This window comes from Melanostigma gelatinosum, assembly GCF_949748355.1.
Source record: "Melanostigma gelatinosum genome assembly, chromosome: 13".
Taxonomy (NCBI): domain Eukaryota; kingdom Metazoa; phylum Chordata; class Actinopteri; order Perciformes; family Zoarcidae; genus Melanostigma; species Melanostigma gelatinosum.
This window is the reverse complement of record NC_136646.1, coordinates 13,730,338-13,756,114: the sequence shown is the minus strand read 5'-3', so window position 1 is coordinate 13,756,114 and position 25,777 is coordinate 13,730,338. Positions and strand designations below refer to the sequence as shown.

Here is a 25,777-nt window from a genome sequence, read left to right as displayed (position 1 = left end):
TGGGCATTATGAGGCCCATACTACAGAAATGTGTATGTTCAGTCCTCTATCGGTGTGTTCACAGGAATGCTGCAGCCACACACATTTCCCTGCATGCCCCTGGCCCTCTGCTTTGTTAATCCACGCTCGGTCCCTCACTCACACTTGATGAGGACTTAAGTGAGCCGAGCAGAGCGGAGGCGAGGACACACCGGAGATCAGCTCAGGTGTTGAGTTGTGTTGCAGTGTGTGTTGAGATTAGGTGTCTCTCCGGACCAATGACTGTTAGCAACATTATTTTCGGAGATGGAGACGAGATGACGTTTTTATTTCACCGCTGCCATCGGCTGAGGTGTGCGGCGCCGGGCGACACCTCTTCTTCTTCTCTGAGTCTAATTCGGGATGTTAATGGCTAGTGCCTGCTGAGTACGCGGGCTTTTGTTTTGACTGCCTCTTCGGGAGGAACGGCTGCACGTCAGCGTCTCCAATATGTTTTGCCTCCTCATCTCTCCTCTCAAACACCCCAACACTGGCCCTTATCACGCTTGTTGTCTTCCTCTCCTGCCTCCAGATAAATGAACTTCCTGTGAGTGGCAGGAAGTAAACATTAAAGGTGGCACAGAGTATTTCCTGGAGAGGTGGGCAGCCCAAAGAGGAAATGAGCCGACAGAAGGAATTTAATACCACGAAATTGCACCGAATTTCCGAGCCAGGCGGCGGACGGCATGCCTGAGCATTGGTACAGTAGATCAGGATGTTGTTTATGTTTGCAGCTGAAGTGTTTTGCTGCACATCCCGCTTTGATTGGATGCGTCATTAGGCGGTATCGATCTTCATGTAACTCCGTGAGATTAAGACAGCTCTGAAGCATATAATCACTCATGGCAGTTTAGACTTGTAGTCCGTCTCTGTGCTGCTCAGCACTTCCATCCAGCGGGTCGATACTGGTTGTGGCTCTCGGTGCAGCATATGCTTACCTCTGCCTCACACATATCGGTGGTCTTTCACCGACCTCCTTCTCATTGTCTCTACAAGTTAATTTGCTGTTCTTGCTCCTCCCTATGTTTCCATCACCATCCAGCCCCTTTATGTCTTCCTCTTTCCTTTCGGTACCCCTGTTGCTCGATCATGGCCGTGTCTTGATCTAATTGTTTCAAAGTCGTCGTTCACACTACACCACTTACTACTAACATACGTGCCAGCCCTTATACGCAACCACAGACATGTAGTTGTTAATATAACTCTGCCTGCACCCAAAATCAGACACACACCCACACACTCATCTTTCCCTCTGTCAATGACCAGATCGATCTCTGCGCCCATGAATAAAGATGAGGGCCTCTCTGCAGCTGTGATCTATCAATAAGCAATAAGCGCTCTGCATTGAAATCGTAAAAGTTGATTTGCTGGAGCCTTAATAACAGTTGCTGCTGGGACGGAGTCGATGTAGAGATGCTTTAAACCAGTTTTAATCGAATACAGGCACAGCTGGAATCCACAGGAGCCCCCTTTGACATACTTCCTCTTCTCATTGAGCGTGATTGGGCCTTAAAAAGTACTGACGAAATCCTAACTTTATCTCAACGCAAAGAAGTGAGAAGTAAGTCTGGAGCATGAAGGGGAAAGTATGCATGATTAGAACTGTCAAAGTACTGGAGTAAATCTCACTTCCTCTTTCAGTAGCACTATTGTTAAATGGCTTGGAAAGGTTATTATGTGGCTGCTTTGTAAAGTGTATAATTTGTGAATGTGCATTGCGATGCCGATTTAGAAACATGGCCTTTTCTCGTTCTGCTGTTCCCTTTGCCTGACACTGACTACAGAAAGATGTACTTACACAGCTCATTGCATTCCAATTAACAACTGCTTTTCAAATATTGTCCGACATGGACAAATAAAGGGTGGTGGCTAATAAAAACACATTGATAGGGGCAATAAAGGCACATTCACTATTAATTCCAATCGCTTCTGCTTTTAAAGTCTTTTCAGTCATTCTGAAGCTAATGTCAGTGCGACTCAACACGTAGATGCTTCTCATTCAGAGTCGACGGGTAAGAGGAGCGATTCTGTTCTTTGAGCCAACGATGGAATTTTAAGACTATTTTATACTGCTGATGTAATGATAATATTACAGCATAATAATGCACAAATACAGTACGCCAATTATAGGAGCAATGGACTTTTACTTCTTATAGCTATTCAGACATATTGAGATCAGCAAACAGATTAAGGTCATGTCCATATATTGTATGATTGATCGATATAACATAGTTATTGTGACAAAAATGTAGTAGTCAATACCAATACCAGTGACATTCTGTGATTCTCGATACCCAATGCAGCACCATGGTAAAAAACAAGAACAAAACTAAATCACATGTGCCTCAACATGCATTCCTTGATTGTTGTTTGCATACAGTTTTTTGGCAATTTATTATTAATCCCTCAAAACCCGCTCCAAGTTCCTCTCCAATAACAGCTACCCTACGGCGATCGGAAGGTTTGACAGCATCATATCCGTCAGCCGTCAGTGACTGCAAGGATGACATGTGAAAATGACCTGAAATCACAAATGAGGACATTTTGAATTACTTAGTGTCTCTTAGTGTAGTTGGCTTAGCTAGGAGGAACTACAAACGTACCAAAGCATATCAGTGCGCCTGCCAGTCAGACTCAGTATACAAAAAGCACATTTCAAATTAGATTTTGTAATTCCTGTCCCTGGCAGAATGACAGACAAAGGACCACACTCTGACAGCTTGGTGGAAAGTCAATAACATAAAACTTAAACTGTCATCTCCCGTACAAACAATCCAGACTTTACTGCAAATAAATGACCTCTACTGGACCAAATGGAAAGAAAAGGGGATTACACACCTCATTCCAGCTTACTGACGTATGGCATTGAGAAACAACAATAAATACAATGCAGCCAATTAAATCAAGGCAACAATAAATATCTCCAGCACACCCCGAGAACAACCGCTGCTGGACACAATCAATACAATTGCAAAATCAACCAAACCACTCAAAACTGTATAAAATCATATCTTTCACTGACTCGATCAATACTAATGTAAGACTGATACAATACAAGATCATTCATAGGACGCTCCTAACACAGCACTAAATGCTCACCGGGGGATTTAAGGGATCAGACACACGCACTGGATGTACACAACACAGCTGACGACGGCCTCCACACACTCTGGCTCTGGTCAATGCAACACATCTGGGAAGAAGTACCCATCAGATCATCCCTCTTCCTTCATTCCCTTCTGTTTGCATACTCGACAATCTGGATGTACTCAACACAAATCCCCCTACTTGTTGCCCTAACTATCAGCAAAAAAGCAACACTACGAAACTCTGTACAACACAACTAAACAACAGTTGGAACAGTTCCGTTCTCTCATGCTGCCGCTGAGCCAATGCTGCAACTCAATATAACATGTATGTGCGTGTGTGGGAGTGCGTGCATAAAGAATGAATCACACTAATCCAAACCTGTCCAGGAAAGCTCGGCTGAAATGCACCCAAACAGATACTGACGCTTATTTATTTTCATGTCTTCTCTCTCTCCCTCATCTTTGTTTTTTTATTTAGTTATTACCTTTTTTTATTTACAAATTTCATTTGATGACATTTTTGTTCCCACTTGCTGTCCCCTGTTACTGCTTTGTGTTTTTGTGTGGAGGGATTTGATTTTCTTCTCGTTATCCTTCCCCATAAACATGACGGTGGAGTTCATCATCCACGCTGCTCGTGTTTATGATGAATGATAAAAAAATGTGTCTAAACAGTGACAAAAGCAAAACAATCTCAGGACCATAATTACTGAATAACCATGACTTCCTCCCTCATTGTGTGTGTCAATATCTACACAGCCATTAAAAGAGAAACATGATTATTTATTTATTTATTGTTTACTGTTAATTGTGTTCAGATAATCACAGTAACTTTACTCTCCGAAAAATAGAGGTGGAACAAAGACTCCTTTCTATTATTCTACTCAAGTGACAACAAGACGAGCACTGTGAGTGAGAGGAGGCGGGGCTTTGCTGCAGCGGTGTGTGTGTGTGTGTGTGTGTGTGTGTGTGTGTGTGTGTGTGTGTGTGTGTGTGTGTGTGTGTGTGTGTGTGTGTGTGTGTGTGTGTGTGTGTGTGTGTGTGTGTGTGTGTGTGTGTGTGTGTGTGTGTGTGTGCGTGCGTGCGTGCGTGCGTGAACTCGCTGTCAGTCGGAAGAGAGAGCAGAAAGCTCAGCTGGTGTATCTGCATGAAAATAAGTATTACAAACATTTCAAATATTCCACCGTATTAATATGTAGCGAAAAATCTGAAAGAAGTTTGTCGACTCTAATTCTCAACTCCGAAGGTGAAAACACTGGTTTGTCCTCTTGTACTTGCCATCATCTCAATCGAAACGATCCTAAATGAGAAAGAGATTTAGTTACAAGGTGGAACGATTCTTTCTAAATGTAAAGGGGACATCTTTTATTGTTTGGTTGCCGTGACCACTCACAAGACTGAAGGTTTGAGAGAAGGCAATTACCAGACTTTGGATTTTAAGTGCAAGTCATTTTAACAAGCAGAGTGCCAAATTATTACTCCAGGGGGGTAATATGAAAAGTAATAACATAACTGTTGAAATTTGGGATGAGTAATGAGTGGTGCGCTACTTGAGTTATTAGCCCCGGCACTGCTGTCAAATCTGTCTTTTTCTCTCTTCCCCCGGTTTGACTTGTTCTCGGTCACTCCCACTCATTTATAGCTATCGGCCTCTGTAGGAAACCATCATGTCCACCACAGAGAAGAAACAGTCACAGTAAAGCTGAAGTTTATTCAGTGAGCCGCTGGGGTGTTGCCTTTCTGATTCTGAGTCGATCAGTATTCCTGGAAATGAATCTGTGAAATATCTTCAGTTAGAAGCAATGACTTGTTTTCTTTCTTTTCTGTACTCATTACTGTCTTTGTGTGGAGTTTTGCAGTTGTAATACCAATGTGAGATTATTGAAATCCTTTAATTTAAGATGCTTTTTACCTTCAATATTTCACAAGCTATGACATATTAAGTTACTCTGATTTTGATCGCCGCCATCTTGGTTTCACACACGTTAGAAACGATCCTACGCGGCCACCACTGGAATCTATCCTACAAGTAGGATAATACCAAGACTGCTCGTGTATCTTAATCTGTCACTCTGCAGAAACACAATGATTTGACATGCGAGAAAAAAAACCTGCGTAACATTGAAATGTTTATTTCGAATGTGAATGTCAACATTATAAATGGAGCTCGAACTATTTAGTATCCAAAGAGACAATTTAATATAAAAAAAAGTGAGCCTTGGAGAAGTCAGGGTCACACATTTTAATCTTTAACATTGTCCACTGCTAATCTGACTGTATCTTGGCCTTTCTGATCGTTTTAGTTGCCGAGACCTAAACAAATGTAAACCATACAGGTAGCAGATCAAGAAACAGTCAAATGAATTATTCTTGTAACGGTTATATTGGTGATGGGAGTCACTGACAAACAATGCTCCCATGAGCTGTTTGGCAAGGCAGTGATAATCAACCCGTTGTGCTGTTTGTATTGGAGTCTCTTTTGTTGTTTGAGGTTCATGACGTGCGTTTCTGCAATGTTGGCTTGTATATTTCTGTGGCTCTTCTCTCGGTGCTGTCAATGATGTCAGATCACACAACTTCACACCTGCGTGTCACCCCGAAACAACTTGAATGCATTAATTAAAAGTCTCGTTCATGAGCCTCGAGTGGTGGCATGACATGTTCAGTCGCTCGACATGGGTTTACCCCCGAAATCCCCTCCGGCGCTTGTTGAATGCGTCTGTGATGTAACCTTGTTTATCGCCGGCTTTGCGGAGCTTATCGGCACTTGGAGGAGCCTTTGGAGGCTTCAACAGTCTGGGCTGTTTTGTCACCAATGACCTGCACAGTAAAGGGACTCTGCCTCGCTCTGCCAGCACTGCGTTGACTGACATGTGGCGCGTCTCGCTGTCGGTGAGCCTTGTAGTTTTCACTTCACTGACTTCAATTCATCCCCGGTCTCTGTGTTCGGAGTGTCAGTAGGTGGCCTGCTGAGTTCCTCACACAACTGCCTGGTGAGTGCGTCTAGGAGACTGTTGTCACACATACGAGTCTCTTATCCTCCAGTCGGAGCCTCGAGGTCTGCCGACCCTGCTTGTTGTCGTCCCTTTGCTCTCCGCGGTGACTGATTCAGACCCAGAGCGCAGTCGGCTTGCTGGTCGGCCCCGAAAACCAGTGGAGCTGCAGCGCCTCGGACTTGAATTTAAGCTGCTCTGACACAGGACGTGCTCTGCTGCTTACATTAGATGCATAGCGTCGACGCTCGCGTTCCAGCAAAGCAACACGGAGCAGAGCACAGGTTCAGACTGTCGACGTGGAGCTCCATCAGTAATTCATCGTCCTCCATCTGTACACTTTACTGAGGTGTAAATTACCTCACTTTCTGATCTGATAGCACAGCTTCCTGTGAGGGGCCTTGGCTTTCATCTTTCATCTTGCTCCAGCCTTCCTCCTCCTCCTCCTCCTCCTCCTCCTCCTCTGCCTCCATTTATCTCAGCCTGAAGCTGTAGTAGGTGGGGGCACAGGGGCGTCTTCTTAATCTTGCACTCCTCTCCTGGGCCGCTGTCCTGTGGGATTTCGTTGGCGGTGGTGTTTTCCTCCACTTCCATCTTTTCCTTTCCTTGTCCCCTTTCATCCCCACAGCTGCATTCACCTGCAGCTCTGAAAACCCATGAATACCACTGTTCCCATGATGCCACGTTATGTTGGCTTCCGAACAGGAGCGCAGAGAAGAATTTAAAACCAGGTTTGAGTCCAGTTAGTTTGACCTCGGTCGTACGACGTGGCTTCGGGGAAATGCCAAACGACAGCAGCAGCAGCCCATCACAAGCTGAAATTCACATCGTCACTCCCTTTGAGGACAAACCGTGTTTTCTCCCAGCATCCTCCTGCCCCTCATTTGGTTCAGAGACAAATAGAAGACGAATACAAACGCATCAAAAGATGCATCTGAAAACCCGCATAGGGCTCCCTGTGTGTGCTCACACACAGATTTTGTGTTGTTGCTGCAGATCTGTTCTCATTACACACTCGCGCCCACAGGGCACGGAGTGATGATTGCTGTTTTTATTTGCAGCCAAGCAGGCAGACAACCATTTATATCGATTTATAAGATTATAAGATTTGCATCACATTTTGGAAAGTTTTTTTTTGATCGTCTTCACTTTTGTTGTTTTACACCATTTGCTGCACGCTTTAGTAATTTAGCCTAAACGATGTAATAACATCATAACCAGCCGGCCGGTGGTGAGTATGAGGACCGCTGATGCTCGGTGTCCTCCGACCTGCGTGTTAAGGAATGCCATATTACAGATATTTGTAGGATCCAGGAGAGGACGGACATCTCGGGAGACTTTCAGCCCAGTTTGGTGCCATCGAGCCCTTCAGAGCCCTGCCTGCCTGGCCCGAACCCAGCGTCAGATCATCTAACATGCAGCGTAGAGGGCTGCCAGTCGGCTTGGCAGGAGTTCTTCTTCGCATGCAGTAATCCTCAAAATGACTGTGGCGATGTTTTATTGATGTGAAAATGCTGCACTTAACACTTTTAAATATACATGCCAGCATATATAATCGAGCACACGCATACTGACGCTCGTTTCTGTCGATATCTCGAAAGGATCACCGGTGGAGATATCACACTGTAAGATCATTTCGGTCGGCTCTGCGCTAGCTTTTCCACAGAAGTATAAATTAGGCAAGAGCCTCCTTTTAATGCGGTCATCAGGCTCCTCCACCTCCCTCAGGGACACGGCTGCAGCACAGGGGGTTGGCGGTACGTGGTTTTAATTCCACCCTGCATTCGTTGGTAATTGAATTCATTACAGGGACAGCGGGCCAAATCGGCTTTTATTTTTGCCGTCAGTCGAGGTTGCTAATTAGAAATTAGCGTGAACATTGTGGTGCGTAGCCTTCGGGGATTGTAGTCGTCAGGCTAAATCTCCGACATGCCTCGTACCAACAGCTCATAATCACTGACACAGTTCTGCATAACAACACACTGTTATTATTACTTCATTGCTGCTCATATTAGCATAATGTAAAGACATCATGGCGTCCATATGGAGCTTCAGGTGCCTCCGTGTAGGGAAGGCAGCTGAATGAATTCACAGTCGCTTCACCAAGCTTCTATAGCATGACATAAAAGATTCATTTTTTTCCATCTCGGGGTGTCGGGGATTTCATGCTCAGAGGCTCCCAGAGGAGAACCGAGGCTCAGGAAATCGTGGTGTTATTTCTTTCATTACATTGAAAGAATGAAGCGCTCTGAGGGAGGAGAGAGATCGATGGAGAGACGTTTCTGTGGTGCCTTTAATTAAAAAAGTCTTGGAATGAAATCTCCAAATACAAAAGAACTGTAAAGACAGAGTTTCACATGTTAAAAACTGTAAATGTAAGCAGTTTTAACATGCATAGTAGAAAGTGTTGATGTCTTTTTAGTCTCGTTTAACTCCAATGCCTTAACAGAAAGTAAGTTAGACTTGGATGGTCGTTAAACTGATTTATTTTTCAACTGTGATTTGTAACGGTTTAGAAAGTCACAGACGAATGCTGTCGTCCTGCTTGTTTCTGTGCTTTGATTTAGAGGAAATGGGCAATCATTGTGTTTTGTCCTTTCATTCGGAGGACTGTAATTTATCGTTCGCTGATGTGTAGAAGTGTAAAAGAAGGGGCCTCCTCCTTGCTGTGGTATCCGGTTTTACACTGTGTTTGGGCATACACCAATTACATTAATTGCCCACCATCTAAATACTAAGCATGCTATTACACAATTACAACAGAGAGAGAGAGAGAGAGAGAGAGAGAGAGAGACTGAACACTGCTGAATGAAGTTGCCACTCAATATCAAGTCGTGTGTGTTTGGTGGAGCTGGAGAGCATTGAGGGGGGGGGACTCTGAGGGGGAGAAACAGGCAGGGAAATGGCTGTGTGGAGTGAAGTTACTTAGCAACTTCATTATCCCCTGCATGAACGCGCTGAGATAAGAATTAAAGTGCAAAATGACAGAGAAATGCAAAAGTAAATAGTTTGGAGTTGACTAGCTGTGTGTGTCACGGGTTTACACGCTCCGTTGCAGTGACCTGAGACTACATTCATTCCTGCTGCTACAACCCCCGCGCTGCACACATCCAATCTGCAAAGATTAGCCTCAATTGTAGAGACTCATACTATTTTTAACTGACCTATAGCAAGCACAGTGGCCGACAGAGCTGGCACTTCACTGACCAAAAGGAAAACACAGACTTCAGCCAGGTGACTATTCAAAATGTAATGGATTATAATGCGGCAAGGGTCTCAGGAAATCTGTATTTCTTTTTGAACATTTAATCTCCTGTTGATAAACTCATTTCGGGTCAACACACATGACGGCATGATTGACTCCTCTGTCCTCTTTCCTTTGGAAGTCTTTTCATGTGCATGTGGCACCTTGGCCGCTCACAGAGACTGATTTTGTTGGACGGTTTGGTCCCAGAAATGATTCGGATGAACAATGTTGTTGTCACTTTAAGACAGATTTATGCCAATGAACTTTTAATTCTTCACAATATTCATCCCTTGGAATGTGAACATCTTTTAAAATGTCCTAAATGAATAAATAATAATCAGCAAACATAAATAATAAAAACCCACAACAGCAAAGAATTGTATAAAAGGGTGTCTCGGGCTCTGTTCACAAAAAATGCACTTAAATATTTGGCAGAAGGATATCGACAGTCATAGATTCCTTAACAGACACTATACGGCCAATCCTGCTTGTGGTTTATTCTCCCGCTGTTCCAGCAGCTTTTTAGATCAAAGTGGTTGCTGGGGACAGTTCAGTCGTGGCTAGACATTGGTAGGAGACATGTCCCGACCACAGTCTACACCCTCGTCCACAACCTCCAGCTTCCACATCACTCCGTCTGTCTCCCTACGGTGCGTCTCTTTCTCTGTGTGGCTCATTTCCTGCTCATCCATGAGAGACTCCGTCATGTTCTCCTCTCTCTTGACATCACTTTAAACCTCTGCTCTCTTCATCCTCATCCCTGTCTTCCTCCCACTCATTCAACCTTCCTTGAATAATCTTCTGTCGCAGCACTTTGGTCTTTTTTTTGTTTGGTCTAAATAATAGCACTGGTACAGGCGGTGTAACGTAACAAACATTACCCTGTCGAAAATACGGTGTGTTTTTAATGTTTATTTTTTTACAAAATTTGGTGACCCCCGGAAAATGTTCTTGCGACCCCCGCTGGGGACCCCCCAGGTTGAGAAGCACGGATCTCAGGGAGTTGGAAGTAGAGTTGTGTGTGAAGACAAAAGGCAGATTGTTTAAATCGTAAGAGGTCTATTTATGGCTATGGCTGGCTATTGAATTGTAAGCCTTCTTTGTTACAGATATTAACTACCCTCAAAGAGAAGTATCCCAAAAAAAGTTTCTCTCCGTATTGGCATTGAAACTTAGGCATCGAATCAAAAACTAATATCAAAAATTATTTACGATAACAAGAACATCTACTCTGAGTTTAGGTAGCCATGTTAGCGTGCGTTTCTCATGTTTCCTATTTACAGTTTTATTTGTCTTTGATTCATTGTGGCGTCTTGATTGTTTGTCTTGTTTTTTTTACATGTTTCTTTTTCTATTTTCTTGCTGGACTGACTCCTGCATATGTGTTGCTGATTTCATTTTCTGCCAAAAGGAGCAAAACTTCACTTAAAACGGTTTAAACATGGTTCCAAAAAAAATAATCCAATCCAATGAGCCTTGGAGCGACTAGCTAGCCGTGTGTGGATTGTAGGAGCTGAAGGAACAATATGGAGAGACGGGAAGCTGGGTGTGTTTGGATTTACTATGTTTGGTGATCTGCAAGAGTTTGATGCATACCATGAAGTTTGTGACTGCTTTAACATTCGTTTGCAGCGTCGGCGCTGTTCTGAATGCCTTGACAGACTTACTGCTCTGTAACGACTCAGACTCTAGATAGCGTGCTGCGTCTGTTTGACTTGAGCGGCGGTAAGCAGTAAACAAGCGAGTTCAACACACGGTGTAAATGCAGCGTTCAGTCCTGCAAAAAGGCTCCGTTGCTGTGTATGCACAGCGTATTTACTGTGGCCCAGAGTGAACTGGTGAGCAGATGGGAGGTTGGGGGTGTGGAGGTGCTATGGGAAAGAAAAGAGGAAATAATGATATGCCATGTCTGCTACATTAACAGGCCTTATGTTTCGGGGAGCGGAGCAGACGTTGCATGTGTATTTGTCATGCGGCCTGTCATCTGCTGTTAAAATGTACTCAGTGGGACTCTTCATTCAGAGCACATCTGTCTTCACTGCCAGTTTCACTGATAGATGTGTCGTCTTTGGTGCTGCTGTAGGATTTCATATCAGCCTGGTATCCGAGGTTACATTTAAAACCTGCTACAGTAAGTTTATGGATCATTGTATGAAGGCAACGGGTCAAAATACTTTATTAAATGTAGTTATTTAACACATCTTTAACACATCTGCTTGTGTTTCGGAGTGGAGCTGTGGGTCGGGTCTATAGCAGGTCCTCTCAGCTCGTGGTCGGAGGACCGACACTCCCCGTACGCAGGGCCGGGTAGCCAGGGAATAGTGTCCGCAGTATCCGAGACCAGTTGAGATTGCATAGATGAGATATGCTTTACCTGGGCCGCTGCTACGGATACGAATCCGTCGATCAGCTGTTCCCTTTCCCGGACTTCAGACTCCAGGCGGTGAAAATCGTCCCTTAACTGTGAGTATGCGAGTTTGCAGTCTCCACACAGACCTGGCAAAGTGGCCATGTTGGAAGTTCCTGCTTCCGGTTTATCTGAAATAAGAGGGAAAAGGTGATAGCTCCGCTCAGAAGTTCTCACAAAAACAAATGTATGTTGGTAGGCGAGTGAAAGGCGTGGAGGTGTGTGTGATCCGATGGCCTCCACGCTGTGCCAGCTGCAGTTCACACCACACTACAGGCTGGTGATGTGCTGCTCTGTCGCTCCTCTATTGCTCTCCCACAGGTTTCTTCCTCTTTCCTCCCCGTTGAAGGGGGTTTTTTGGGGGAGTTTTTCCTGTTCCGATGTGAGGGTCCCGGGACAAGAGGATGTCAAATGTGTACATATTGTAAAGCCCTCTGAGGCAAATTTGTGATTTTGGGCTATACAAAAATAAATTGAATTGAATTGAATCTGCCTGAAATCATCACATTTCAATTTATAGCAGTGTGAACTGGTGCGGTAAGTTTATTAGTAGTAAGGTGTACCCAGGAGAACCAACTCAAATGTTACTGTAAGTCACCAAATAAATCATAATGGATGTAATAGAAGACTGATTCCCGCTGCAATTTTAATGTTAGCTCATGTGTTTGACAGAATATTGATACTGTGACTACAGTAAGCAGATATGAGTTGTTGTAGGGATAGTTATGAACAGGTTGGAATAGGTTACGTTTGTGCTGATAACCTGACCCGCAAGATGGTTGTGTTGCACAGAACCATCCGAGAAGCCGTCATGGGGAACTGTTTGGAAAAGCAAATAAACAACACCTGGCATGGGATTGGATGAACCGGCCGTCAATCAAACCGAGAGAAGAGCGATAAAACATATTTTTGATCGAGAAAAGCCTTCTTCGTTCTCGGTCTTTGCTGTTCTTTCAATTAACAAATACTGAGTAATATCTGTTATTGCAGCATCCACGCTTAATTCTTCTGGAGCCACCATTGTTGTTGAGAACAAACGGTCCCCTCTCTGTTTCGTCTCGCACAAAACTAAGCAAGGTTATTCCGCTACCCAGCCTGCTATCAGCTGACGTCTGGTCGTTGGAAAATAAGATGGATGAAATACAACACTCAGGCCAACCCAGCAACGTGAAATCAATCTACCAGTGTTTTTGTTCCTGCTGTTTACATTCCTCCCAATGCAAATAAAAAAAATGCACTACGGGAATTGTACGAGGTCACCAGTAGACACATGACAAAAACAACCCGGATGGTATTTTTATTATGGCTGTTGATGAACAAACCTCAGATCTGTTTTACCAGCTTGTCCACATCTCCACCAGAGGTAACAATATACTGTTCCTGCTTCTGCTGCCTACGGACGCCCAGCTAATTCAACAGGTCAAACCATCAGAACAAAATCGTTGGGACAGATGAAGCTACAGCTGCTCTACAGGACTGTTTTTAAATGGACAGACTGCATACGTCATCGCCAGAGCAAGAGCAAGAAAGCTGGCATCAGGAGAGACTGGTGTGAGGGGCCTCGGCGCCATCGACGCTGAAGATATGTGACAGGCCGACCAGAATGTCACAGGCTACAAAAACCAGAAGCGCCCCCGTCACGTATGAGGCCACGTTGCCAGATGAGCTGAACACCTTTTACGCTCGCTTTGATCTCCTGAACGAAACGTCAGCTCAAATGTCTGTTCAGAACTTCAGAAGGCAAAATTCCTGTGCCAGATTCTTCTACGTTTACAGAGGAGCAACAGAAAGCATCCTCCTGGAAACGTTGCAAACTGGCCGAGGACGTTTCAACCACAGCGGGTAGCCTCGACTTCTGAGTGTTGTGTTGTACCTGTAACTACACCCCGCAGTGATGTCACAGTGTGCTGACTCAACTTGGTCAGCAAAACAAGATTTTCAGCCGGCAGTTCAGTGGGTCTTTAAGCAGATGATGAATGTTCGGTTCAGCTTATCCAGTTCTACATTTAAACAAAGAAAAGAAAAAGACAGAAGGTTACAAAAAGAGAGACAGAATCGGACAGAAAGCTCAGTAAAAATGTTGCTCCAAGTAGTAATTGTATTGGGTTTATTTGGATAATAACTAGTATTATGTCTTCTGATCTCCTGGTTAAGATGACTAGGCTGCTTGTTTAGCTTCGACTGTGTCAAAATGACAATGAGATTACGAGAACACCCTTTAGGTTAATAAACCAGGTTATTAGTATCCTTACTGAGGCTTCAGGCCGGGTATTATTTCACATCAAAATTATTTAATTGAGCCGTCATTTCAGTACGAGCTCGTTGTCCTCAGGATGACATGACTCTGAGGTCACATTTACTGTCAAACTCGATGACTCTCAAGCCACCTTTTCAGGCATGAATCAGACGTTGTGCATCGGCTTAGTTACAAAAAAAGGTAAATTCACACACCGCCCCTGTAGCCTGCGGACAAAGCTGAAGTGGTGTATTGTTATTTGGCTGTATTTACTCTGTTTGTAGCTGCTCTGTAACTCTGTCTGGCCTTTGTGTGCTCCTTTATGTGTGACCGATCTTCGCTCTTTGTTATTTGGCAGTTTTGCCACGGTTGTGTGATCCCTGTGGCCTGTCGTTGATCCAGGGTGTAGAGAAGGACAACGAGTAGATCAGAGGCTAGCGTGTGTGTGTGTGTGTTAGAAATCAAGGCCTTAGAGCTTGTAATAGAAGATTTTAGACAACAACTCTGGACATTCGCTTTCTTTGGAGACCTGACATCGATCTCCGTTAGTCTGGGGGAAGCTACACATTTTCAGAGGGCACAATGGGCTCGGATGAGAAGGTCTTTGAAGAGATTTGGTCACTTTCATGTTGCCAGTTGCCTCGGTATATCTACCATCATCACTATTGCCATTATTACTGACCTCGACCTGACACATTTATGTGGCAGAAATTAAAGAAATGCACCTGTAACACCTAAGCATTGCTATGAAACAGTTAATAGTGTTCATTTCCTGCGCCCATGTCGTTGTGTCTTGCTTGTGTCTTGCTGTATTTACTTTTCTTATTGCTGTATTGGACCAAATGTAGACACTGTTCCACTTTGGGAAATTTAAAATGCAGCAGCAAAGAGGTGTTTATTGAACCGAAACATCAAAGGTTCATTTCAAGTTGTTGTGTCAGTGTTTGAAAATCAATGAACTGGGGGATCTTTGGAGTCAGACAATTTATTATGGATCTGTAATGGAAGAGAGAGGAATCCATGGTGAGAGCAGACACTGATACTAATGTCTGTTCAGCCACTAAATGCACCACTAAGGTAACAAACTTTCCTTTTCAGTGAAAACAGCTGCTGAACCGAAACAGTTAAGTTGTGGGACAGAAAACCAAAACGATGAGAAAAAGATCAAAATGCTCCGTACACTTGAGGGGTTGGGTGATAATTCTCTCAGGGAACCAAAGCCTCCGATTTGACATCACACATTTGATCCAATTTCATGAGCTGTATTGATTAGCAGCTTTAAGTGAGAAGGCTTTTCCATTAAATCTTTCAGAGTTGATGATTTTATCCAAAGAGCCTTAAAAGAAATGGATCGTCTGTTTCGTCTTGCAGGCACACGACTAAATCGGCTGTGAGGGAAATGAATGCAAAGAAAAGGTCTCGCCACTTCCGAAATTCCTCCTTCACTAAATTAAGCAAATTCCGCCCGGGACCATGTCTGACTGAATACATCTGCATACTGTAAAAAAAAAAAAAAGGAGGAAGAATCAAGAGTCTGGTTAGAATGAATAAATGAGTAGGATAATGTAGCACACCAACACATTACCAGCTTTATATCCATCATGGTTATTCGTTCAGTCAGCTGCGATGCTCCACAAAGACTTGTGTATATTTTATGTTGATGGGTTACATCTCTACCAATCCTTTTGTTCATAACTTTGGCACTACGGGGCATTTTAAACCACATACCATTAGTTATCTGTACCTCCTGACTAATCGGAACATTCCTTCACTCAGACTCATGAAAGCTCTCCTCTGTCTCTCCATCACCTGTCGGTGGCTTCACTTTATGAGGTTTGTGTCCGAAGGGGCTGTGAAGACGGAGTAAGTGTGATCTGGAGCTCATTAACCGCACTGAAGGACAACATGATGGGATGAGTCTGTAGCCGCACTAAGCTGGAAACGCACACACACACACACACACACACACCCCTACATATACTCACCCTCATAAGCCATGTGAGTTTGACACAGGCTGATAACCCAGTAGAGATGTAGTATTTACAGCTCTTAAAGTCAGACGTGGAGACTGTTGTCTGGACTGGTCCATGATAGAATTGTAAAAGTTGCGGAGGATCTGAATACATTTTTCTCTCCTTGGCGCTGTCGTAGATGCCTCTGGTATTAAGAATTGATTCAAAGTTATGCGCAGGATTTCTCACTTTGATTGTCGTAGCAGCACTATGTATACTGTCCTTCCTCAAATATATTACAGGGAGTGCCCCAGAGATCTATACAAGGACCATTCATCTCCTGCAAAATACTGTATATTGTATGTCTCTAGTGACAGTTGTGCATTGCAAAGAGGAAACTCTTTATTTGAAAAAATAAACACAAAGTGTGTGTTTGTTTGTGGCGGGAAGCCCTGATATCTTCATGTCTTCATTGCGATGAGAACAACAAAGCATTATTTGCCAGAGGTTGGTTCGCAGTATTTGTTGAGATCTAAGATGTTTAAGGTGATTTATTTTTTCTTTTATCCTGTGAGATTAATCTCTGAGGTGCCAGATGCCTCTGATTACTGATTCCACTGAGATTACCACTTAAAATGAGACATGGTGTTACTAATCAGACTGGAAAGTACCCATGATAAACTACCTGGGATATACGTATTAGTGGGGATATTAGGCATGAAAAACTGATGTTTGCATTCTACATTGTGAAATATCTGTTTCTTTCGTACTTACTTTCGTCTGTTTTAAAGGATATTATTGTTAATCCTGCCACGCGAATGAGAAATGAACAGTATGTTTTTAATGTAGACGTGCGATTCTCTCACCACACTGCTGCCTGCTCCTGGCATGTGTTTGGTTCACAGACCGCCTGCTGTGAGCTCTTATCAGTCTCTAAAGGTCTAACGGGAAACGGTGAGGAACAGTCTGTGAGATCAAACCGCTTCATTTGCTTACCTTTATTATCATGAATTTATCAAACACGTTTGAAGGTGAGAGAGCAACTGCAGCCTGATCAGCAGCCATGACAGATGGCAGTTTACTGCCTGGAAAAGAGCAGGCCTCTCGGACTCAATAAAGAGGCCTCTTTTTAAATGTGTGTGTGTGTGTGTGTGCAGTAATTGAGAGGTGCTGGATATTTCCTTATCTCCTGTGCTCTGTGGTTCTATCTCCATATCTGCTTTTCCGCCATTTGCAGTTTCCCCTCAGGGTGCGATTGCAGCCCAACCATATCATATAAAATGTCATATTTCACTTCAGGTTACAGTCGTGCTGTCACACGTAGCTTATTACAACATTAACATTAAGCTCTGTTCGTACGGTACGTGAATGTTAAGCAGGTTGTTTGGTGGAGAGGAGGTTGTGTCATGTTGAAACTGTGGAGCCCTCCTGCCCCCCCACACACACACACACACACACACACACACACACACACACACACACACACACAAAACGACCCCCACAGCAGTTCTGGCAAATAAACCCATTTTTATTAGAAGTTACAGCAGTCAGCTGCGTGCTCTTTAACTATGTATGAAGGGAGGGACACTGTGTGTATGCTTAATGATGAACCATCAGTCACACACTGCACTAACATCAGACATGCAGAGGGTTTTATTGAAAATGAAATAATTAGAAGGCCTGACGTACTGGTGGCCGTGTGAGGACAGATGTTAATTAAAGATGAGCTGAAACCTACACTGTAAAAAATGAAAGAAGTTAGGAAAACCTGAATTTCCCAGACAACACACTTCAATGACATTAACTTAATTACATTTCTCAAGTTTAGGCTTTGAGTTTATCGAACTTAGAGCTTCTACTCTTGTTCATATACCCGATGAAGAGGTTGTTCGGACCGAACGCTTAAAACAAACTAACCGTTAACGAGACTGGGCGCACTGTGCAGGGAAGAGTGGCTTTAGTAAAGGCAGAACTATCTAAAACTAGATGCATGTGCTGGGATTATTCTCACTTTAACCGCTTACACTCTGCTGGATGTTCTCAGTGAAGGGTGAAGGCTGACAATTTCATACCTGGATAGTTGAGTTCAGCTCCATGTTGAAGTAGTAATATTTAAGTCCTGACCAGCAGTTCAAAAAGTCATTCAATCAGCGCTGGTCTTTTCTATTTCATTACCTCACAATTATCTTGTGTAATGTAAAAACTTTGCAATTCATTTTGAGAAGCCAGTGTGTTGCCTTTACAGTAAATCATTAATTCCTCTTAAGATCTGTGAATCTATATTTCCCTTTCATATTTAGCAACAAAGACTCATTTTTTTGGCCATTAGTCTCTTTGCTGGGAAGTGTGGAACGAGGAACATTAAGGCTGCACTCCTTCAAGCTGCTGCTCTGGCCATGGCTTGCTTTGTTGTCTTCAGAACAAGATGTCTTTTGAAGACGGTCGCTTAGAGCAGCACTGAGCTGTTAATTATGGCTGCAATAGAAAGACATTGTTGAAAATGAGCTAGAAAGAGAGTTTTGAAAGCTGCTTGGTGAAGTATTGTTGCTATTGATCCATAACCCTACGATGCCCTACAGGTGCAGTTCACGTCATTATGAATATTTTCTCTCATGGGGCAGTAAAAACGATCATTTTTGCATCTGCATTGTAAACTTTTGCAAACAACCTGAAGTCAGTTTAAACCATCAACAATTCTAAATATTATTATTTTACTTTATTGTCATATATTGCAGTTATTTGCATTAAAAGACGCAATTCAAATGATTAGGAAATAAGGGATTGTAATTTTATTTAAATACTTTAAATTTTGGTATTACTAGTTTAAAGTATATATTATAATCTTTTTAGTGCGAGTGAAGTTAAACAGGTCATCATTTCTTATTATGTATTATGACATAATATCTATTTTATATTGCAGTGAAAACATCTTTTTCAAACAACTATTAATTCAAGTTTTTTGCCAGAAACTACATGTTACGAGATTACAATTGAACCCATCGTGATAGGGTTATAAGTTACTTATACTCAATACAAATTGTTACTGAGTAGAGGTTGAACGCATCATAAATCAAGTCAATTCAACCGTTAGCTGTCAGCTACGTCTGTTAGCTACGTCGTCAGTCGCTCTTAAGAACGTCATGGTGTGTGCGTGTTTGCCTTTTGTGGATGTGCCGACTTAAAACTGTCATGCATGTTTAAATGTCACCGGCCCAAAAATTGGAAATATGAGACTGACTAGCCGGTCACCGGTCAGCGGTCGATCAGCTGTTAACCAGCTGGTTTAGATCAGCGGTCGATTGATCTCTGCATCTCTAGAAACACCTTTATTCCTGGACAATCTATTGGGAGGAAGGCCTGCAGAGGTTGATCCTCAACAGCTGTCATTGAGAAAGACTTCTCAAACACCATTTTTACTTGCGGGGATGATGGCAGTTTGAACAGCGGCATGTTCTTTGAAGTTAGAAGTTCTGAAATAAACACTGAAATAATATCAAAGGTTTAAACAATAGGTATGTCACAAAACAAAAGGGAAACGGTGAGTTAGATGATTTATTTCTCACTGTGGTAACTTGCTACACGAGTAAATGTGTTTTTTTTTTTTGCCCGTGTGAGAGACTGAGTCTGATCAAGACTGCAAAGAAACAGCCTCATACTGAGTTTTGTGTTTTCTCTTCAAACGAGGAAGATGAAGACGGATGGTAAGAGAGAGAGTGCAGAGAGGGGCAGACTGATGACAGATGAAAGTCAGCAGCAGTTTCTCTTTGCTATTCTTATATTTCACCTTTTTCTGTGAGTGGTGAGGAGTGCAAATACACTTGAACCACTAAATTAAAGTCTGAAACATGCACAGCATGCAAACACAGATGTGTGTTTCGAGTCATTTACATAACTGTGGAGCAGTATCACTTATGCTTTAATCCGGATATCATCAAATGACAAATAAATCTTAATCTTCATTGAGGTTTTTTCTTTTCTTTTCTTGGAGGCTATAAAATGCAAGCACAGCAAATCCAGCAATAGTTGAACTCAATCCGCCCATACAACTGATTGTTTATTTCGCACAGACGGTTCGCCAGAGAGAACAGCGTGAGAAAGATGTGAGAGAGGTGACAGCATGGAGCTTGAAGCCACTGAGCCTGCTGAGACTGGTTTCTCTGGTCCAACCAAAGTAGAACTGCGCACCGTAACCATGTTCGGATCGACTTACAGCTGTGAGTCATCTTTCTCTGCTGTAAGAAATTCTAGTTGTTTACTTCATTCTGAAGATTCTGTCTTGTATTCTCTTAATCATGCCTTACGTTTATTCTGCTTATTTTATAATGGCAATGATAACTAGCTATTTTGCATACAAGTTCAATATGCACCTTACAAGGATCCTACTTTTAAAAATTGTCAATAAATATTGTTGAAATGATTTGGACACTGCTGATTTCATTCGATAGAGGACATTTTAGGAACTTAAAAGTTGAATTGAGTACACCTGCTTTAATCGTTGTTGCATCTTCTGATGTGCGCCTCATTTTTTCCTCCTTTCCAAGATCTGGTTCCTGTAAATTATCCCTCTGAATTTCTCCTTTCTTCTTCATATTACTCCTCGGCTAATTCACATGCTAATTCCGCCTCATTTGGGAGATTAATGTTTTCACTGAAAACACATTGTGCGGCGCCAAATTACTCCACCTGGAATCATTCTCTCGGTGTCGTACTGTAGGAGAAAATTCCTTCCAATATAATGAGTCATAACTTAAGCGTTGCCTCCTAAGATGGATTGATGTGTAATTCCTGGTTGCTTGTGCAGCTCCATCACTGCAGGCAGTTAGTGCTCCGTGAACAATAAAGTTGTTATTATGCAGCTCTTCTGCTGGATATGAACGCAAGCCACTCAATCTTTTCGGAAGTCACCCCGTCCTAGTTTATCCCCTGCCTGCTATTTATTTTCACAGCGATATCCTTACTTAATGCTACTTCTAAATAACTTCTTACTCTCTTTGCCCAAATCCACCCACATATTCACACTTTCCAGCTGGAGTAGTTGTTTCATTTTTAAAAAAGAATTTCTGTCCAAGAATTAATGAGGTTCATATTTGGACTGAAAGTGATGCGTAAGTGATGTGTATTTTTACATTTCAGTGAAATAAATATGTGAGAACTGTCATTTTATACCGCAATCTAGAAGGAGCTATATTAGATTTTGAACATTCATATAGCAGCAAACAACAATCTGCTATGTAAGAATGTACTGGAGATGAAAAATGACAAGCTGATAAAGGAGATATCCTCACATACACCCCTGCAGTGCACACTTAACACCTAGGCTCTGACGACGAAGGCTCAAATAACGCGTACTCTGAATAGATCCAAGTGTGCGGGTATGTCCTCTAAACAATCAGACATGGAAGGCATTAAATATGTCAATTATACGTTGCCTAATTGGTCATATGGTCTCCTGTCACGCCGTACGGAGGAGACGCATAAAAAGCTGACTAAGCTAACCCCAGTTGGCTTTAATTTGTTCCCTTTGCCGGATCCCGAACATGGATAAGTCTGCCTCGCCTTCCTGCCTGGAAAGAACTCTTCTCTGTTTCTGATCACAAGTCAAACTTTTAACCTGCCTGGTCTCTCGTGGTAATAACCCAGCTGCTATAGCAGTAAATGAAAAATCAAATCTCCCCGTCATTGCTAAATCATCTTCAGAGTGCTTTTTATATTTACATCAATTAAGCCCGTCTCAGCTGTCTGTTGCCTGGACACTACGAGCACAGATTGGACTCGACTCGATCACGCAGTGAGCGATAAAATATTTACAACGCCCATTGATGTTGCATGACTACTTCATTGCCGTGACAGGGTTTTATTTTAGTGCAGTTCATAAATTAAAGCTCGGTCTTTATATGTGTGAGCTGCACTCAGAGCCGGGCTCGTTTCAACCGCAGTGCCCCTTAAGGTGAGGCCAAGGCCAGAGATCAGAGGGAATCACTGATTATTGAATCACTGATTATTGATTATTAAAGGAAGAAGCTCAGCTTTCACCATTTATACACAAACAAAACTCAACTTCAACACCAAGCAATTAAATGAGCACACAGCAAAAACATGCTGACGGTGCATGCTCACGTGATAATGTTAGCGATTTTGCTGCTTTATGCCACCCACGCAAACACTATGTCGTGATGAAACCTTAGACTCCACAATGGTATTAGCCTTTTTACTCGAGGACCAAAACGCACTGAACAAGCAGCCAAAGAAGAGAAACAATTAAAGTCCCTTTATACAGCGATAACCGTAATTCACGTCTTTCCTTTGCTGTTTTGTGATCAAACGTTGTGTTTAAGGGCATATCGGCTAATGGCTGCTCCTATGTGTCCAAATCATTTTTGGTCGATTCTACACGTTATTCATTTGAATCATCTAAGAACCGATCTCAGCCTTGCATGTGAAAACACGGTCTCCATCTGGTGGATGAATAATGTAAAAAAAAGAAAACTGCTCCTTAGCACTATTAAAGGTAAAAAAAACTCCAAATAGTACCTTAAATTGTGTAGGAGTCCACATAATAATACAGTGCACAAGAACAAGCAAAGTGACCTGCCTGCAAGGCTATACTCAGGTTATAAAAGCCTACGCAATATGGCGGCTCCCCAACCAGCAACGTTAATCGACTGACATGAATCCTCCTCCGACTGGAAATAACTCGATACTAGCACTCAAATAAAGCTTAGCGTTGAGAGGTAGTTATTGGAAACATTTATGAAGTAACTCAAAAATACAGGCTATAAGTTCAGCAGCAATGGAGACAACCTTTTCCTGGTAACATCTAAGAGTTTATGCAGAAGTTTACCCCTGAGTAACCCGGGAGCAACCACTCAGGTGTCGAACGTTCCACCGGCGTGCTCCTTAGATTTGCTATTTCTCTTTTCAATGAACATGAAAAAAACAACACGGTGTGAGCTTGTGTCTCTATCTTTTGTGTCTCTGGGGTCTCTATGCCCTGGCTGTTTAACGAATACAAGTGAACCACACACCAGAATGTACCTCTGTCGCTTTATTCAACCGTTACATTGTTGATGATTCATTTTTCTAAATGGTGATGTGACACACAGGAAGTCCGTGTGAGGACCTTCTGCTGTGGCTGCATGCAGGACTGATGGAAAATCAGAAAATAGGTTATTTTCAAGTCTGTATATTGCAAAGATATAAATATGAATTGAGACTGTGGGGGTGATCGGAGGCTTAATTGCCTCAGTGACTCAGGAGTGTTAGGAACAAAAGCTGTGACAGTATGCTGGGTGAGCTTGTGAGTGTATACTCTTATTCATTTCCTTTAGGTCTTCTTTCATCTGTCTGCTGATGTTTGCCCTGAACAGGTAGGCCAAATACCAAGCTGATGGAGGACAACTTGTTGTCTCCTGCTGTGATGAGACCATAGAAATAGAATAAGAGTAGAACGGACATTCCCATTCAAATCAACATAGCCGGTTGGTCAGAGTAGCGGCCATTTTTACGTGTACTGTTGCCATTGCGAACCACGTAGATCTATTTCTGGGTCTATACTAAACTCAACTGAGCTGGGTTTTTGCAGTAACGACTAAAGCAAGCAGTAGATAAGTAGTGTTACAAAGCATAGAGAGACGGAGTAAATGAGTCAAATGTGACAGCTTAATTAATGGTTCACCCACACACTCTTGTCAGAGTCCTCTTGTAGGAAAACACACGGCTCGTTTCCTGAAAGAAGTGTAGCATTAAAGCATGGTGGAAATAGCAAGCTAGCTAAGTATCCAGTTGCCTGCTAGTTAGCTAGCTTGCTAATTCCACCATGCATTAATGCTACACTGGTTTACAGAAAATGAGCCGAACCCGTGGCCAGCGGCAGCGCTGGGTCTAATGGAATTCTTGACAGCTATTGGAGGGATTGTGCTGTAATTTGGTGACATGCATGGTTCCCAGATGATGAATCCTACTGACGTTGGTGGTCCCCTGACTTTTCATTCCCTGCCACGAATAGCAAAACTTTAAAATGTACGACAGAATTTCTGTCAGTCGGGGTTGTAACATGCTGAACGTCAGCGTGGATATGGAGTGAAGTCTCTTTATATACTCTGGTACCCAGTATGCAGCACGGTGCAGTTCAGCCCATCCAGACTCTGACTCTGTCGCTGTATGTGGTCGATCAGATTTCACCACAGCCTTCTGTCACATTTTCATTTTATTTTTTTCCCCGTTAGATTTTGTGTTCACGACATCGATTCACTTCTCTCAGCACTCTTGTGACATATTTCTTTTCATATCAGCCGGCTGGCTGCCAGGGTTGCTGCCGCTGAAATATATTTTTTACGATTTGGCTCCCTTGGTTCTGTTCATGTTCCCTCCTGACTGACTGTTTGCATACAGAGCTTTCTGTCAACACCCTCCTGCAAGAGTTTGTTCACTTACGCACAAACTGCGAATGCTTTACAGGTCCATCAGACATACCAGGTCCATCAGAAATTCCACTTTAATAAAGAGGCATATAGACGAACCAAACTTCTCATTCTTTTCTTTAAGCAATGCTTTTTTTTTGGCCACTCTTCCATAAAGCCCAGCTCTGTGGAATGTAGAACTTAAAGCAGTCCTATGGACAGATGCTCCGATCCCTGTGTGGAGCTTTTCCAGCGCCTTCGGGGTTATCTTCCGCTCTATTTCATGCCCTCCTTGCCTGGTCCACAGTTATTGGTCTTCTTTTGGTTTGTAATAAAACAAAATAGGAAAAAAACGCCAATGAATGTTTTTTTTTGCAAGGCACTGTAATAGCTGACATGAAGAGCCTCAGACAGCTCAGACCTTCAGCGGCAAACTCAGGTCGCGAGAGACTGACTGTCGACAGTTTCCAGTTCTGGCAGGGTGTGTGACTCAGATCATAACACAAACAAAATATTACTGGATCAAATGGTTATACAACTGCAGTAAATGGGATGTATGAAGAAAAAAAAGAGCACAAGCAGCGGGCTGAGAGTGAGTGCGCTGTTTCTTCTGGCTGCAAACAGATTTTTGCGAGCCCCGGCTGCGGGTCTACGGCTGTTACTGTTAGACCCAGTGACACATTTGACTGATCATTGTGAAGCACAGCTGTCTTCCTCAGCATGATGCTGCTGCTACCCGTCTTTTTCACAGGATGATTGATAATGCAGTTGCAAGGGGAGCCATGATCTCTCTTTAATACATGCATGCGTGCATATGCATGCAAACAGAGCAGTGGGACCTTTTAATAGGGAATAATCTGTGGATAATTGCACTAGCTGCTCGGGTCATTAGTAGTCCCCCAGCCTGTCTCATTAACGACTCGCACAATTCACCCCTGTGTTATGATGATCGCTCTCCTTTTTTCAATACTGTATCTCTTATTCTCAGCATGGGTTGACGTCAGTTTACTGGGTATTTAATTAAACGGATATTTCCCCCTTCCATGAATTCATGGACTGTTAAAGTCACATACATCGTGAACATAATCATATCAAATATAACTGCACATAAATCACCTGTGGGAGAACTTTGTTTATGAAGGTACTTCACTCATAGTTCGTGCTTATGAGTAATCAACAATTTTGAAAATGAATTATTTTCAGTAGTTTCTCAAGAAAGAATGCTCGTAAACAGGGTTGGTGGTTTGATCCCCTGTCCATCCTGTCCACATGTCCAAGGGGGTTTAAATTGAACCCCAAAGTGGCCCCTTGCTTATGTTTGGGGCAAATAAATGTAATGTCATGTAAATACAATTAAAGTTTGCTGGTCTCGGCTTTTCAAATGTAAGGATTAGCTGCTCTTCTCTGTTTATATCATTAGATTAGTTTGAAGTTTC

The 25,777-nt window shown here is 42.8% G+C and overlaps 1 protein-coding gene across 1 annotated transcript in view; it reads left to right on the top strand.

The window, feature by feature from the left end:
- asic2 (acid-sensing (proton-gated) ion channel 2) overlaps positions 1–25,777 on the top strand; it is a gene marked incomplete at its 5' end in the record, with an annotated part of 298,692 nt that overhangs the window by 39,593 nt on the left and 233,322 nt on the right. The window lies entirely within an intron of this gene.